Genomic DNA, 14,975 nt, shown 5'->3' on the forward strand with positions numbered 1-14,975 from the left:
TCATGATGTAATGATCCTTATTTACAGCTTTGGAATGAGCACTGCAGAATTCCTCTAGTTTGGTAATGCACTTTATCCTTATCCATAGGTGTCATTAACAATAAAAAAGAGACAATTTAAAGCAAAGATAATAGTTCAGTTTGGTATACATAGGTTAAGATAAAGCAGCTCACTCAGGATCATTATCTGTTCTGTTTCTGCATTAGCTGCGAGATACAGTGCTGCTGAACAACAAAACTGAGCATCTCCCTCATATCCCACTGTCTCTCTGAATTTGGTGCTGACTTCAATCAAGGATAACATCTCCCACTTATGCTGTCCAAGGGCATATTGCTTCAGCACACATTCAGTTACTGCTTCCCTCCACACAAAGTCACCTACCAACACAACCTGCCTTTGTTAGCTGCCTTAGCAGCAGTGCTAAGGCAAGTAATTTGGGAAGCATCTTGCCAGCTTGGCGGGAAGGCAGAAAAATCTCTTTGAAAGTTAGACTTGCTACAGCTAAGGGAAAAGAAGGTATGAATGCTTTTCAGACTCTTGTGAACAGAAATGTGGCAGACCAGCAACAGCAGAATATCTGAGCTTTCTATGCTTTCCTTACCAATTATGGTTTGTTCAAAAGCCCATCACCCATAAAATAAGCAAACAAATTTTGAAATGAGCTAAGAAGCTTTATTCTAGAAAATTCATTCCAGTGAAGGATTGCAAAGATATTAGAGGAAAAGCTCTTGGAGCATTTCTCAGTGGACAAGGATGTGTCGGCCTTGGAGAGGGACACAATGCAGCAGGTTGTGAAGATGCAAACAGTTGTGACAGTCCTTTTTTGTTGCTGTTCTTCAGAAGGTCACAGAATTACAACCAAACTGTGGTGAATAAATAAGACATGCACCCTAACTCAGGCAACACATTCACCAGTTCCTTCAAAGCAATGCAGACAGAAATGGAGACAGGCCTGTTTGAAAATAGTTTAGAAACAGCACTATTGTACTGTCCACTGCTATTAATAACCACAAATGTTCCTGTTACGTTATATTACTATAGTTACATTATGTTAATTTCAACAGGCCTTGCCTTCAACAGAGTCAATTTGTTTCTTCACTTTCTGAACTCCAGCAGACATTTTGCCTTCATGTTTATAGCATTTCTTTCCTATGCCTAAATATGAAATAGGCAGTCTCACAGCCCAGGAAAGAAAGTGGTACATTCAAACACACAATCACAAGGAACCATCTCTTACAATTCAGAGTCCACACTTCATCGTCCATTTCAGTGCAGTTGCGGTTTGAGGTATTTCCACATGATGCAACACCTCAGCTCTGCACACTCAGTTGTACGCAGCTTTCTTTCCACAAAGACTGAAGAGGCTTTTCAGTGCCTCTAAAGTTGAAGCATTTGGATTGGCACTAGGAAATAATGAATATAAATCGATGCTCATTTAAAAGAGCCATGTATTTTGGAAACTTTGAGTATGGACAGAAGGAAAGCAGCAAGTGTTGGGCTCTCAGAAGGCTCCCATAACATTACAGTAAATATCTTTTACAGATTAGAACTTCCTCCAAGGTGCCTCAAAGAGTCATTTGTTCAATAATAAGCCAATCTGAAATAATCAGTGCCAATACCACCCACAGACATGCCCTTAGTCATAGTCAAGTCTCTTGCTTCCCCTTTGTGATACCAACAGTGTCTCCTATTCAGCAGCTGCATAAATTTATAACCTGGCTCAGTGGAAGGAATAGCTGCTTAGTACTTCTGCCTGTGGTTGGGACGCAAGGTTAGAAGGCTAGGCAGAAAGAAGACAGAAAGAGAAGTAAAATCTCATCCAAACCGTTTATCAAGAAAACATCAATAGGGACCTGGCAGTGACCCCTTCAGTTCTCTGAGGTGACATTTCTTTTTTGTTACCTTGGAAAAACAAGGAATAGTAGTAGCTCATTGTGGTATATAACTTGCCCTTCTATGTCATTTATTCTTTCAAGCTTCCCAGTTGCCAACATGCAAGGTTAAGAGAAGACAGTTCATGAATCTGTGTAGGCAGTAGGAGCTAAGATTACAGCCAACCTACTATACTTGCTTGTAATACACACAATGTCACTGTCGCAGTCAGCAAAGGCCTCTGGGGAGCTGAAAAGAAAAGGACATAGAAGGCAAGAGAATAAACAGTGACAGAAAGAAAGCACAGACCTTTCTCCTACATCTTTTCCATTATAGGTGAATCAATTAGGATTTATATAACACTTTGAAGTAGACTTAGAATTTCATTGAAGATCCCTTTTAAATGGTTTAATTCTTTATTAGTAAATCTAAGAAAAAATGCTAAAAAATAAACACACACAAACTCTTTTCATATCAATTTCTCCTGGACCTCTGAATAGTCACATAAAACAGTTTTTACCAAAATAATGTGCCAGACAAACAAGCAACATGCAAATTCTGAGAATTTGACAAATATCATATCATAGAATCATAGAATGGCCTGGGTCGAAAAGAACCACAATGATCACCTGGTCTCAACCCCCCTGCTGTGTGCAGGATCACCAACCACCAGGCCAGGCTGCCCAGAGCCACATCCAGCCTGGCCTTGAATGCCTCCAGGGATGGGGCATCCACAGCCTCCTTGGGCAACCTGTTCCAGTGCGTCACCATCCTCTGTGGGAAAAACTTCCTCCTAACATCTAAGCTAAATCTCCTTTGTCTAGTTTAAAACCATTCCCCCTTGTCCTATCACTACCCATTCATGTAAACAGTCATACCCCCTCCTGCTTATATGCTCCCTTCAAGTATTGGAAGGCCACAGTGAGGTCTCCCTGGAACCTTTTCTTCTCCAAGCTAAACAAGCCCAGTTCCCTTAACCTTCCCTCATAGGAGAGTGCTCCAGCCCTCTGATCATATATCTTAGTGGCCCTCCTCTGGACTCTTTCCAAGAACTGCGCGTCTTTCATGTACTGGGTCTAGATGCAGTGCTGCAGATGGGGCCTCACAAGAGCTGAGTAGAGAGAAACAATCACCTCCCTCTCCCTGATGGCCACCCCTTTTTTAATGCAGCCCAGAACACAGTTGGCATTCTGGGCTGCAAGTGCACACCGCTGGCTCATGGCCAGCTTCTCATCTACCAGGACAACAAAGTCCTCTGCAGGACTACTCTTAAGAGGCTCTGTGCACAGTCTGCACAAACAACTGGAACTGCCTCAACCCAAGTGTAACACCTTGTATTTGGCCTTATTGAACCTCACTAGGTTTTCATGGGCCCACTTCTCCAGCCTAAGTCCCTCTAGATGGCTTCCCTTCCCTCCAGTGTATCAACTGCACCACTCAGCTTGGTGTCATTTGTAAACTTGCCGAGGCTGCACTCGACTGCGTTGTCTATAATCAATATCCTAGTTACTGCCGTAGTTTACAAGTATATGGCAAAGTTAGGTGCCCCTTTGACTGAACAATGCATTTCATGATCTGCGTTCAAAATTGGCCATGGTCCTGTAATTGATGAAACCATTATTGGGAAGACTGGGCAATTATAGGAAATACATCATCATCAGGAATACATCAGCATCAGGAAATAAGTACACCACCTGACTTTAAAAATAAATTCTAAAACTGTGGACTGACAGTTTCCATTTCGACATGATTTCTATACTTGTAAATTAGGTTTACTCATCTCTTAACATTTCAAAAGGACTTCAGTGATTCGATGCTAGATATGATGATTTTTATGGGCAAATTCTCAAAGTCTATTTCTCATAGCTGTGTATACACCAGTACGATGGAGAGCAAGGAGAGAAGGTAGAGGAGTGCCACTATGAATTTTCAGAACAGAAAAACCTTGTATTTATAAGTCGCTTGGGTTTTTCTGTTTGTTTGGTTTGTTTCTTTGTGTTATTGGTTTCTTTGTTTTTTATTTTTTTATTTTTTGGTTGTTTCTTCATTTGCTTGGTTGTTTTGTTTTTCTTTTGGTTTTTTTTTTTTTTTACACTTTATCACACTTTTAGACATCTTCAGCTCACCCAGATTCTCAGTTTATTTCTTTTATTTTCCATCATCGTTTATCCTTTTGCAATAACAATGACTGTCACGGTAATTTGAAAAGACCATTTATTTCTACCACACCAGCTGTATGTGGAGAAGACAAAACCAACCCACTTTGCTGTATGGTTAAGTTGCAATTCAAAAGGATGAAAAAAACCAAACCACACCAGCAACGAAAAAATAAAAACAAAGAAATAGAGCCAGTTTTATTGTTAGGCAACTCCTTTTGTCCACTTGAACAGTCATTTAAGAATTATAAGCAAGCAGTCATGATCTCAGAAGAGATCACATAAGAGAAATGTGAACTTTTCTCAAGATGAAGTTCTGCCTATAGGAATAAAACTTTAGAAGTCGCCAAAGTCTGTCTTCCTAGCCCTGCAGACCTTGCTCAAGTAAACTACTTGAGCAAAGAGGATCTACCTATATAGTAACTAATCCAAGTCTTCATTTTATCATTTTAAAATACATCTTCTATATTCACATTTGTATAGAAAAGAATATGTTTCATAAAGCTATTATTTTTGTAATAGTTATGCAAATGTCTTAGTGACAGATGGTGAACCAGACAAAACCAGATAAGAAATACAGAAGCCATAAGAAAGGGAGCTGGGAAACACTCTTTTTATATTCAGTCTTTCAGTATTACATACAGACATATATGTATGTTTAATAGAAAGATGTTTTATATATATATATATATATACACATAAACACACACACACACAAAAACAAACAAACAAAAAAAACCCCTACATCCCAAACACTGAAAAATTCCTGTGGAAGTCTTGTACACTTCACAAAGACATATTTCACATTTTTGCTGCTAAATATGCCTCAAAAGCCGCAGTGAAAATTCAGGCTTATTTCAGTAGAGCTCTTGGACCCAGCTATAGCTTAAGCACATACAAATACTTATAAAATGACAAACTTAATACAGCATTAACTGGAAAAAGTAATTAAGCACAACTAAAGATGTAAACACACAAAATCACTCTTCTCAGTTTTACTAGCTGGACAGCCACATTTTATTTTTTGGTTTAAACCAATTGCGAGAGTTCCAGTGATGTCAATTTACTCTGACTGTACATCTTCTTTCAAGCTACGGCAGGGGAGATTCAGGCTGGACATGAGGAAGTATTACTTTTCAGAAAGGGTGGTCAGGCACTGGAATGGACTGCCCAGGGAGGTGGTGGAGTCACCGAGCCTGGGGGTGTTCAAGGAAAGGCTGGATGTTGTGTTGAGGGACATGGTTTAGTGGGAGCTATTGGGAATAGGTGAACGGTTGGACTGGATGATCTCTTAGGTCTTTTCCAACCTTGGTGATTCTATGATTCTATGATTCCCTGAAAAAGGCTTAGGCTACTTTAAAAATACTATAAAAATACTATACTACCATTACATTGTAAGAAATCTTTGTTTAAAAAAAAAAAAAGTTTTGAGAACATCTAAAATTGAATATCTAGATTACCTAGTACTTAAATGCTTCATGCAATACAATTAAACTGTAGCTGTAATTAGGGCTAATGCTTTTCCTGCTGATTCTACAAGCTTGTCATTCTGAAAATGCCATCAGCTGAGCAAAAATCAAATCTACCTAAACATAATTCTACTACTGTGAACCTGGATTCACTTCACAAAGAATCCTGCATTTTTCCACTGTTTGTTCAGAATAATCTGACATCATTGTTTCCAAAATGTCATAAAAATTCTACTAAAATACAATAGAATTGTGCAAGAAAGGTCCAAATATGGCTTCACAGAACAACTGCCCTTGTGGGAACACTGCTTCATAAAAGAGCTGCAACTGGTGAAAAATTATTACACTCTAAATTATAACCTACTCCTTATTTATAAGTTGCTTAATAAAAAGCATTTTAGTATTTGAGATTCTGTCTGGAAAGCCTATTTAAAAGAAATAAGTCTCACTGCAGTTTTTCTGCTCTACTCGGTGGATGAAGAAGTCACAATGAAATACAAAGAATATCAAATCTTTTAAGCTCGCAATTCACTTCCCAGCAACTGCCTTTAGTATTCATTCAAGTTTCACTTTTTCAGAAAAAAAAAAAAAAATTCTTCCAGAGTAAACTGTGACTTCTCTAATGATAACCAGATAAGCTGGTCAAAGTGAAAATGCAGGAAGCTTGAGTGAACAGCAGTGTAAAGTATCTTGAAGAAGAAGCTGAGCTATAAGTTGACAGACAGATGAGCTATGCGAATAATTGGGCACAAATCAAGTGCTATTCACATAAATGGCAAAGAAGATTTCAGGTTTCTTTCTTATACAAAGAAATATCTTGGTAATGTATCACCTCAGTTAATACAGTTTTAGCTGCAGTACTAAGCAGGAAGAGTTTGGAAAGCCTGGAATGCATTTGATTCAAGCATAACATTTTATTTTCATACCATCACTGATATCAGCATAATGCTGAGTAACAAGAAACTGCTTTTCTGCTCCAGTTTAAGGAGCAGGTACTCGATATAAACACCGCTCCGTTTGTTTGAAGACTACCCGCTTAGTCTGGCTGAGGAGTGGGCCCCTCAGCTCATCCAAAACTGTGAAAACATGAGAGCGTTTTGTCTGAATAAATTCCAAAGGTGATGTTTTTGTATGATAACGCCAGTGAAACCAAGCCACTTCACTAGAGCCACAAGCCTGTATTTTCACACAGATTGCAAATTAAACTCACTGCTTACAGTACTCTAGCTCAGACTCCTCTGTATGATTCCTTTGCCACTTTAATTCTTTTTTCCTCCTTTGAAGGTCATTGATAAAACTGTATGCACAGACATATAGTTCTGTCTCTATACAGTAGCACAGGGGAACCTGGAATTAAACACATTTTCCATGAGGAAGTTTACATAACCAGTGCTTTTCTTGAAGATTTTTAAAACGTTTCATTCACAGTCCTGATTGTCTTATTCCAAATACCCTTCCAGAAGCTTGGTTTTTTTAACATTCCCCCATCATAAATTCTGAACATTTTCCTCATTTATACTGAGGAGACTTCTGACTAGCTTACGTGCTACAGTTCTGCTTTTTGGCCCAATCAACTGCACTTTTCATAGGCTTCACTGCTCATAACCATGCTCGATAGATTTAAAATCCAACTGGCATAATTTAGTCAAGAGTATTCAAGTGGAAGGAAAAATATAGAGAGCCAATGAGTCAAGGGAAGCAAGCTCAGAAGAGAATACTTTCAGCTTTGGCTAAAGGGGGAAAAAAAAAGAAAAAAAAAAAGGATGCATATTGTTCTATTTTTTTTTCCCTTTGCAAAGTATTTCATATTTTTAAAGATTTGTCATGGCATGTATTCTGTCACATACTCTACAGTATCTACAATGCTCTATTTTCTAAAAGTGTAATTGTTTCCGCCTCCAATAAAAGCAACAACAACTTGCAATGCCAGTGTTGCTACAATAAAATAAATATTCTATATGGGCAAGAGAAAGGATGGACATACAGGAACACAAAGTTGAACTAAACCAAAGTAGCTCTGGGGACTTTATTACATCATGAGGCTATGCAAGGTTATGAAAATGGGCTGAACGGCATTGAGAGTTAAGCTAGTACTGAATTTAAAAGGAGCAGAATGTTATTTTATTCATGGTACACAAAGCGAGATGTTCCTGCCACTGTATTGCTTTAGCTGAGCACTAGGTTACGAGAAGAAAGGAAGAATTCCCACATATTTTTAGAAACGGTATTGTACAAGATTACTATTCTTAGCTTCTTTGTGCCAGTAAATGGAGAAAGTCCTGTAGGACTATTCATTTTTCTATTTTAAAGAATCGATTAACTCCTTCAGAAGAAGCTTTTAAAAGTTCTTTTCCTGAAGTCCTGAGCCAAGCTAGCTACAATCCTTCCAGCACATGGACTTCCACCCATGTCTTCCATCTCTTTGCCTGCATCAGACAGTGAAGCTAGCCAGCTACATACATCCTATAAGCACAAACAGCACAGGGAAAGTCTTGTTGAGCTTCTGTGCACATTGACACAGTACTTTTAGCGCTGCCTCACACTTCAGCAGTGAAATTAATTGCCATTTTTCAAAGTTGTAATCATGGGTTAAGAAAGAATAATCCAAAAGAGTGCAGATAGAATCCAAACTCAATTTACATAGTGCATAAGAAATGAGGAGATAATCAACACATTTTCTTTTCTATCAATCTGACAAAATTCAAGCATGTTACAGAGGGAAAAATGGATATCCTAAACATCTCTGCAACAAAAATGGAATGTATGTTCCAAAACCATTTCAGGAAAAACAGATTCAACCCAGTGAAAGCATCCAAGGCTACAAAACTGGCGAGCAAAAATAGGCACCTCAAAATACCTTCAAAAACTGAAACCTTCACATTCAATAAGTTTTCAGAAATCTCCAAATATCCTTTAAGATGCTAACCTGCTTTTTCAAGGATTCATATCTGGACATTTGAACATATCACTATTTACTTTAGTTATTTTTTTACATACTGCTTATATGAAAAAGAAAAATGTGTCAAAATAACATGTGAAAGAGAAAACTCTCCTAATTCCTCCAGCTTCTCTTGCTACAAGAATTGCACAAAGACAAATATCAATCAAAACCACAGTTGAGTTAAGCAAAACAATTAACATTCAAAGCTGCTACTGCATAACAATATTAACAACTATGTCTTACACAAATCTGTAGCATTTATGCTATCTATCTTCCATCAAGAAAAAGCAAAAAAATAAGTACTCCCAAAAGGCAACCACTGGGTTGCCAGTGCAAGAGCAGAAAAAAGCCTATGAGGAGGATCTACCATAGGGCATGGATGACTTATAGCTAGATAGTGAAATTGTCTTTGTTCATTTTTAGATCTACTGAAGAAAGAGATTGAGAAGAACAACTGCAATGCTATGCTATTTAAAATCCTAGACAGTAATAACAATAAACCCAACAACAAAGCAAAACAAACAAATAACAGAAAGGGGAGAAGAAATTATTTGCACACCAGGTTTATAAGCCAGAAGAGCTGTTTTTATGTCTAGCTGCAAGTGACCAAAAGTGACTGAACAAAATAAGGGCTCTTGGAAACATATGTCAACACCTTATTGAGAAAAAATAAATCACACCTTCAGTAATTAAAGTCACTCTTTGTTCTCTTTGATAAAAGGGTGTCGATGTTCTGTCAGACACTTTCTGACTGCTTAGACCAGATACATTGAAAACAAGGCAGAAAGTAACAGAAATTCAGAGAAAAAATAAAAAAGATTAATTCAAATTCCAATTCTTTATTAGTTTTACTTTGACCTCCTTATATTTCCTTTGAAACAACTTGCCTTAATCTGAAACTTAATAGAAACAAGCATTAATACTATCCCTTAGTACAGAATGAACAAAATAATGTAAAAAACATTTCAGAGCTGTATGCACTGTTAAAAATATGACTGCTTAATGCATTAAAATGAACATTTCAGAAAGGCAGAAATCACTTATTCTTTTCCCCAGAAGTCTCATTCACTCTTTTTCATTTTCATAAAAAAAAAAAAAAAAACAAAAAAAAACAAAATTGGTCCTGTAATGAAGAAGAAAAAAGTACAATCATCAATTGCATTATGTAGAATGAGCAACTGATGCAAAAGCTTATAAACCCAGCCTGAGAATAACTGAACGCTCTGAAGCATTCAGAAAATAATTACAAATATCAGATGCATTCAATTTGATTTCACAAATGACCAATGCAAAAGCAAAATCCCTCAGTGCTATTAAAATTGTGACTTGCCTTGCAGAACATATGTCCTACTTTTCGGTTGGAAAAGATAACTTACTTTAAATGAAGCTAAGCAAGACAAAAAAATCCATTGTGTTTACTACACTAAGTACACACGCTTCCCACCCTTACTCACAAAAAAAATATTCGTAGAAATTGAAGCATACAGGAAACATAAGAGAGACCACAAATTCATAGTGAGATCAAAGAAAAAAAAAAATTAAGAGTTTTCTTTCTACAAAAGATGGACAGAACGTTAAAGGCAGGAAAAGAAATTTAAGCAAATAATTCACAATGTTTAAATTACTACTTCCTTGCACTGCATTCTTTCTCTGTTCAAGACACTGTCTTACTAAACTGAAAAATCCTTGCTTGCTGCAGAGAAGCCTGTGTGCCACTGTCTCATTCAAGTATTTCAATTAAAGCTGCTAGTAACACAGACCAGCACCCTCCCACTCCACTGCCTTCCACACACACACACTAATTGAGGTTATTTAGATTTGCAGAAGCACAGAGGAAGTCTTTTCTATGCTAAACTGCGTTCAACAAACACAAGCTTGTTTCCTGTAGAAGTGTGGCTCCAGAGAAGGATGGCAATGGAAAGTCCCTAGGCACATATTTTACAGCAATTTACCACAATATGGAAATCTCAGAAATTCTTGTGAAAGCACAGATATTTGATTTGAAAAAAAAAAAAAAAAAAGAAAGCTCCTAATTCTCAAGTCAAACAAGAACTCCCAGTTGTATTTGGACAGGTTATCAAATAGGATGTTCAAGATAAAAATTGCTGCCATTGTTTTATCAGACCAAGGGAAAACTAAAATAATGGTACCTGGCAGGAACTGAGTTAAGAAAAAAAGAAAAAAGAAGAGGTCTTTGAAATTGATAATTTTTATGCTATAAGACAGATGGGGTACATTCAATAGTTAGTGCTGAAGTGATAGAACTTAGTTAAAGCTTTTGCACCTGCTCTGGCAGATGGATGCAATTAATAACAGAAAAGAAACAGAAGAACTCATGTAAAATTGCTCCCTGAGGGTTAGGTTGTTTTTAAATTAAGCTGATGTGCTTTTTTTTATTACCATATATCACAGCAAGGATGTGTTCTGAAGTGGGCTGTCTAGTTTACAGCAAATGAACTCATTAGGAAGGTGTATAGACAAACATAGGCCTGGCCCTACACTTTGTTTTCATACTCAGTCTGCAACCAGATAATGTATGGTAAGGAAAATTGCTCATAATAAAGGAAATTGTTCTGCTTTGCATGGGAAACAATATTATATTCGAGTTGATTTTCTCCTTGGCATGAATGAGAGATTTGAAAACGTAAGCTTGAGAGCGTTAGTCAATAAAATTCTTGCCATTGTATTTCCAACTCTTAAGTGTATTTCCTCCCTTAAGTAGTTCAATTCTCACATTCAAGAAGCCATTTGAAAATAAACTTCATTATCTGAAGTCAAACCAATGTTAACAGAGATTAAAGGCCTCGTGTTACCCTACGTGTGTGCAGCTGTGTAACTGATATGCACATACACTACCACTATATGTGTCTGTAGTAACTAGTTGTGACAATCTAAGGCTATGGCAATTTATGATGTTAAATTATCAGGTTACTCCCTGGTAGTTTTGGTCCACGTCAGCTGGTGTTTTCCCAAATGGTTCCAGGGAGGTTCAGGGTTAGCTGAGGTCAGAGATTGTTCCCTGCTTGCAGGTACTTGAGTTGATAGGAGTTGTGGTGTAGGAATTTTATAAGAATTGTGGCTAACATCCATATCATGCCATGCTACCTGGCCTCAGGGACAGGGAACGCTGTCTGGCCCATTTCATTTATAAGCATAGTCAAGCTTAGCTTGTCATTCTAAGTCAAGGACAAAAAGAGTATGTAAATCCTCAGCAGAGAAGTAGTGCAGCAACAACGTATTACAAGCTGTTACCACAACAGCCTGCTGAAGCAAAGAGTGGTATCTACAATGCAAAGTTTCTACATAGAAACTTTGAAAATCAGCTTTTTATTATTATCATTCCACAACAAAATGGGATGAATTTATTCATATTTCATGCATGAAATTCATCTTTTGGATTTCTAGAAACCAGAAACAAAACTGAGAATATGCAGGTCTGAGGACGTGATGGCCATTAAGAACATAAGTACATGGAGGAAAAATAGTTAAGGGATTGTTAGAAGTGGATGAGTTAATTGGATAGTAAGCTAATGACTAACTGCCATTGTTATCACCAATTTTCTTGAAGTAACTATGCAGTAAGGTAGGAAAAGCATCTGTTATTATACCAACTGCAGTTATCAGTTAGAGAGTTCTGAGTGCCACTGGTGATCTGTTTTGCTTTATATCTCCGAGTTTGCTATGATAAAACAAGTAAGTGTATTGGGATCTGATTTACAAGTTATCCAAAAATGGTAGCTTGCAGCTTAACAACCCCCCAGCTCATAAATAAATTACTTCATTTGACATCTCAAGAGCCTGGCATCCTTGAGGGCGTTGTAAAACTACAGCATGAAAGGATATTCCATTTGCTCTGTATTCTGAAGAGTTATTAAAGGTGAGCACATAATAACTGGATAATGACAGGGGCAGACAGGCAACACACAAGACTCCGTGCATTTTTAGAATGGGCTAAATAAATTGTACCAAAGCAGATAGCTCCAGAACTTAAAGGCATTAGCTGCTACCAGCTTTTTTTTGTGTGTGCGTGCATGCATGCACTTGTTTTGTTTTCATACATAGAACAGACTGGTAGAAGGCACTAAAAGAATACCAGGTTTTACCTTAGAATCTCAGCTTCCCTGCAAAGAGTGGCCAGCTGCTTTCTGCTGGGGCACTGCACCCGCTGCAAAGAGCAGGACCTTTTCATAGTTCAGCCATTAAAGCAGTTCCTAACAGTACACCATAGTGGGCCATGTCCCCATGAAAAGTTGTCTTTTCACAATATTTTAGGCACCCAATCAACATATCAAGGAGATGACTTTGAAAGCTGAAGCATTCTGGGATAGCCAAGGTGTTCTGCTACAACCAGTGAGAAGTGGTTTCACATTCAAGATTCAAGATAACTGACTTTAGCTTTTATAAGTATTGCTACCATAGCATTTAACTCAGCACAGTGTAGATTACATTTACCTTTGAACACTATATCATACGAGAGCAATATTTCATCTTATTTAGGTGTCTTTAAGTTAAATGTACGTTTTGCTCTCTTCATTGTCCTAGTGTTTCAGCATATTTTTCCAAAAGTTACTTTAGATGGGGGCAAAAGAAAACACACAAATGAATAGTGCTTCCAAACCACGTACATTGACTGACTGAAGAAAATCAATAATATTTAATGGCTGGTAAGCAAAAAACAAAATCTCTCTTGCTTCCAACTACTGTCAATGGCTCTAATTAATTTCATTCAAGAGCAGCAACGAAGCTTCATTCAACCTAATCACCCCAGAGGAATGAGTCACCAGCAGAGCAAAAAGAAGCCAGCTAACTTATAGTAAAAATCACAGTGGATAAATACGTTAGTTTACTTCTAATATCCTGTAGTTCTGTTTCCTCCCTTTGTATCCAGCAGTTTGCTTTTTCAACAAATGGTATTAATTTGCCTTTCAGTAAAATTGCCAGGTCTGAAATCCTTACCTTACAAAGGGATTTAGGAGTACCAAACAAGGCTTCTTTTACTTACCATCTTTATTTCTTTGTCTATCATACCTTGACTCACAGCCACCTCCTCTCCATCCTTTTTATTAAAGGACTTCAGCAAATCCTTACAACAGCCATCCAATCATCACAACACAATTGAATAAAAACTTAACAAGGTTGAGGACCTTAATTAGGTATCAAGCTTACCTAGAACCCTTCCACTTAGCCTGAACAGAAAATCTTTTTTTGTTCTTCCCCACAGAGATTCAAAGTGTCTGAATCTATCTCTTTGCTTTGAATCATCCTGCAGTCTTTTTGTGGTCTTTCAACAGATCTGCATACAGCAGACTAGCTTCTTAATTTAGGCTACTGAAGTGCACAAAGTTGTGCAGGGCGATTACCCTCTCACATGCTCCTCTGGACAATGCACAGGCCTGCATCAAAATAAGCCAGCTGGCCAGTGCCTTCAGCCACCACCTTTTCAAGGGCCTTTTATCCTCATGTACCCTGTGGATCCACTTGACAAGTTCTGTCCTTAAGTTCTCCACTGCTAACAACCATATCCCTTGAACTTCAAACACACAGCAGCTGCCTGCTCTTCCTCTCTCAGCTGCCTTTTTATCAAATGGTCCCTTCACTCTGCATGCTTGAAAGCACAAAGGCGATGCTGTGTCTTCCAGTCCTTTCACGGCATAGCACACAGAAGTTTAGCCCATCTCAAACATTCTTAATACCGAAGCTTGAGGTGTCTGTTTCACTCACTTGTCCCAGCTAGCTAGCTTCCAACATAAATTCATATAATCCTCTGAGGATGCCATTTCCCAGAATATCTGTACTTACTGTACAGCACAGACAATGAAAAAAAGAGGTTCTCTGAAAACCACTCCTTTTTCTAATACAGCTGGCTTTTTGCTTAATAGCACAACACACATACACACAGGGATGCAGGAAACCAAGCTGCTTATTCCTGCTGGCTCGGCACTCGGATGAACTGCAAGACAACATGACTCAGCCCTACACGGCAACCAAGTCCAGCTCATAGACCACAGCTCTTGGCAGTGCACAGAATATGAAGAGAATGACATAACAATGAAAGCAGAACAACAAACAAAAATAAGGAAAAATTTTAGAAGGTCATGAAAATACGTTAGATCATCTGATTTACCCACAACCAAGAGGAAGACAGCAGGAGGAAGAGCAGTCACTACCGACCTAATCTTACGCAAGCAGAGCTCCAGATGGAAAAAAAAAAAAAGATAGGGAGAGCTGCCAGTGAAGAGTATTAAATCAATGCTGAAATCAACATAGAAAAGAGAATAATCCAAAGCCTACAATGAACTGAGAAGCTTCCAACCCACTTAAGGCAAGTGCCTGCCAAATTGTATTTTAAAGCTAAAAAGGAACAATGATCTTTGAGGGAGACATTAATGATGAGATTTTAGTTGTTGTACCTATGCCCACAGTAGTAACTTGACACGTTTCATATCAACAGGAAGATACCTACATTAAAAATACCTGTAAATGACATCATAAATAAAAGGAACACTGAAATGCTCCACAGTAGCATTTCTATTGTTT

Source organism: Tetrao urogallus (assembly GCF_951394365.1).
Source record: "Tetrao urogallus genome assembly, chromosome: 1".
In the NCBI taxonomy this organism is placed as follows: Eukaryota; Metazoa; Chordata; class Aves; order Galliformes; family Phasianidae; genus Tetrao; species Tetrao urogallus.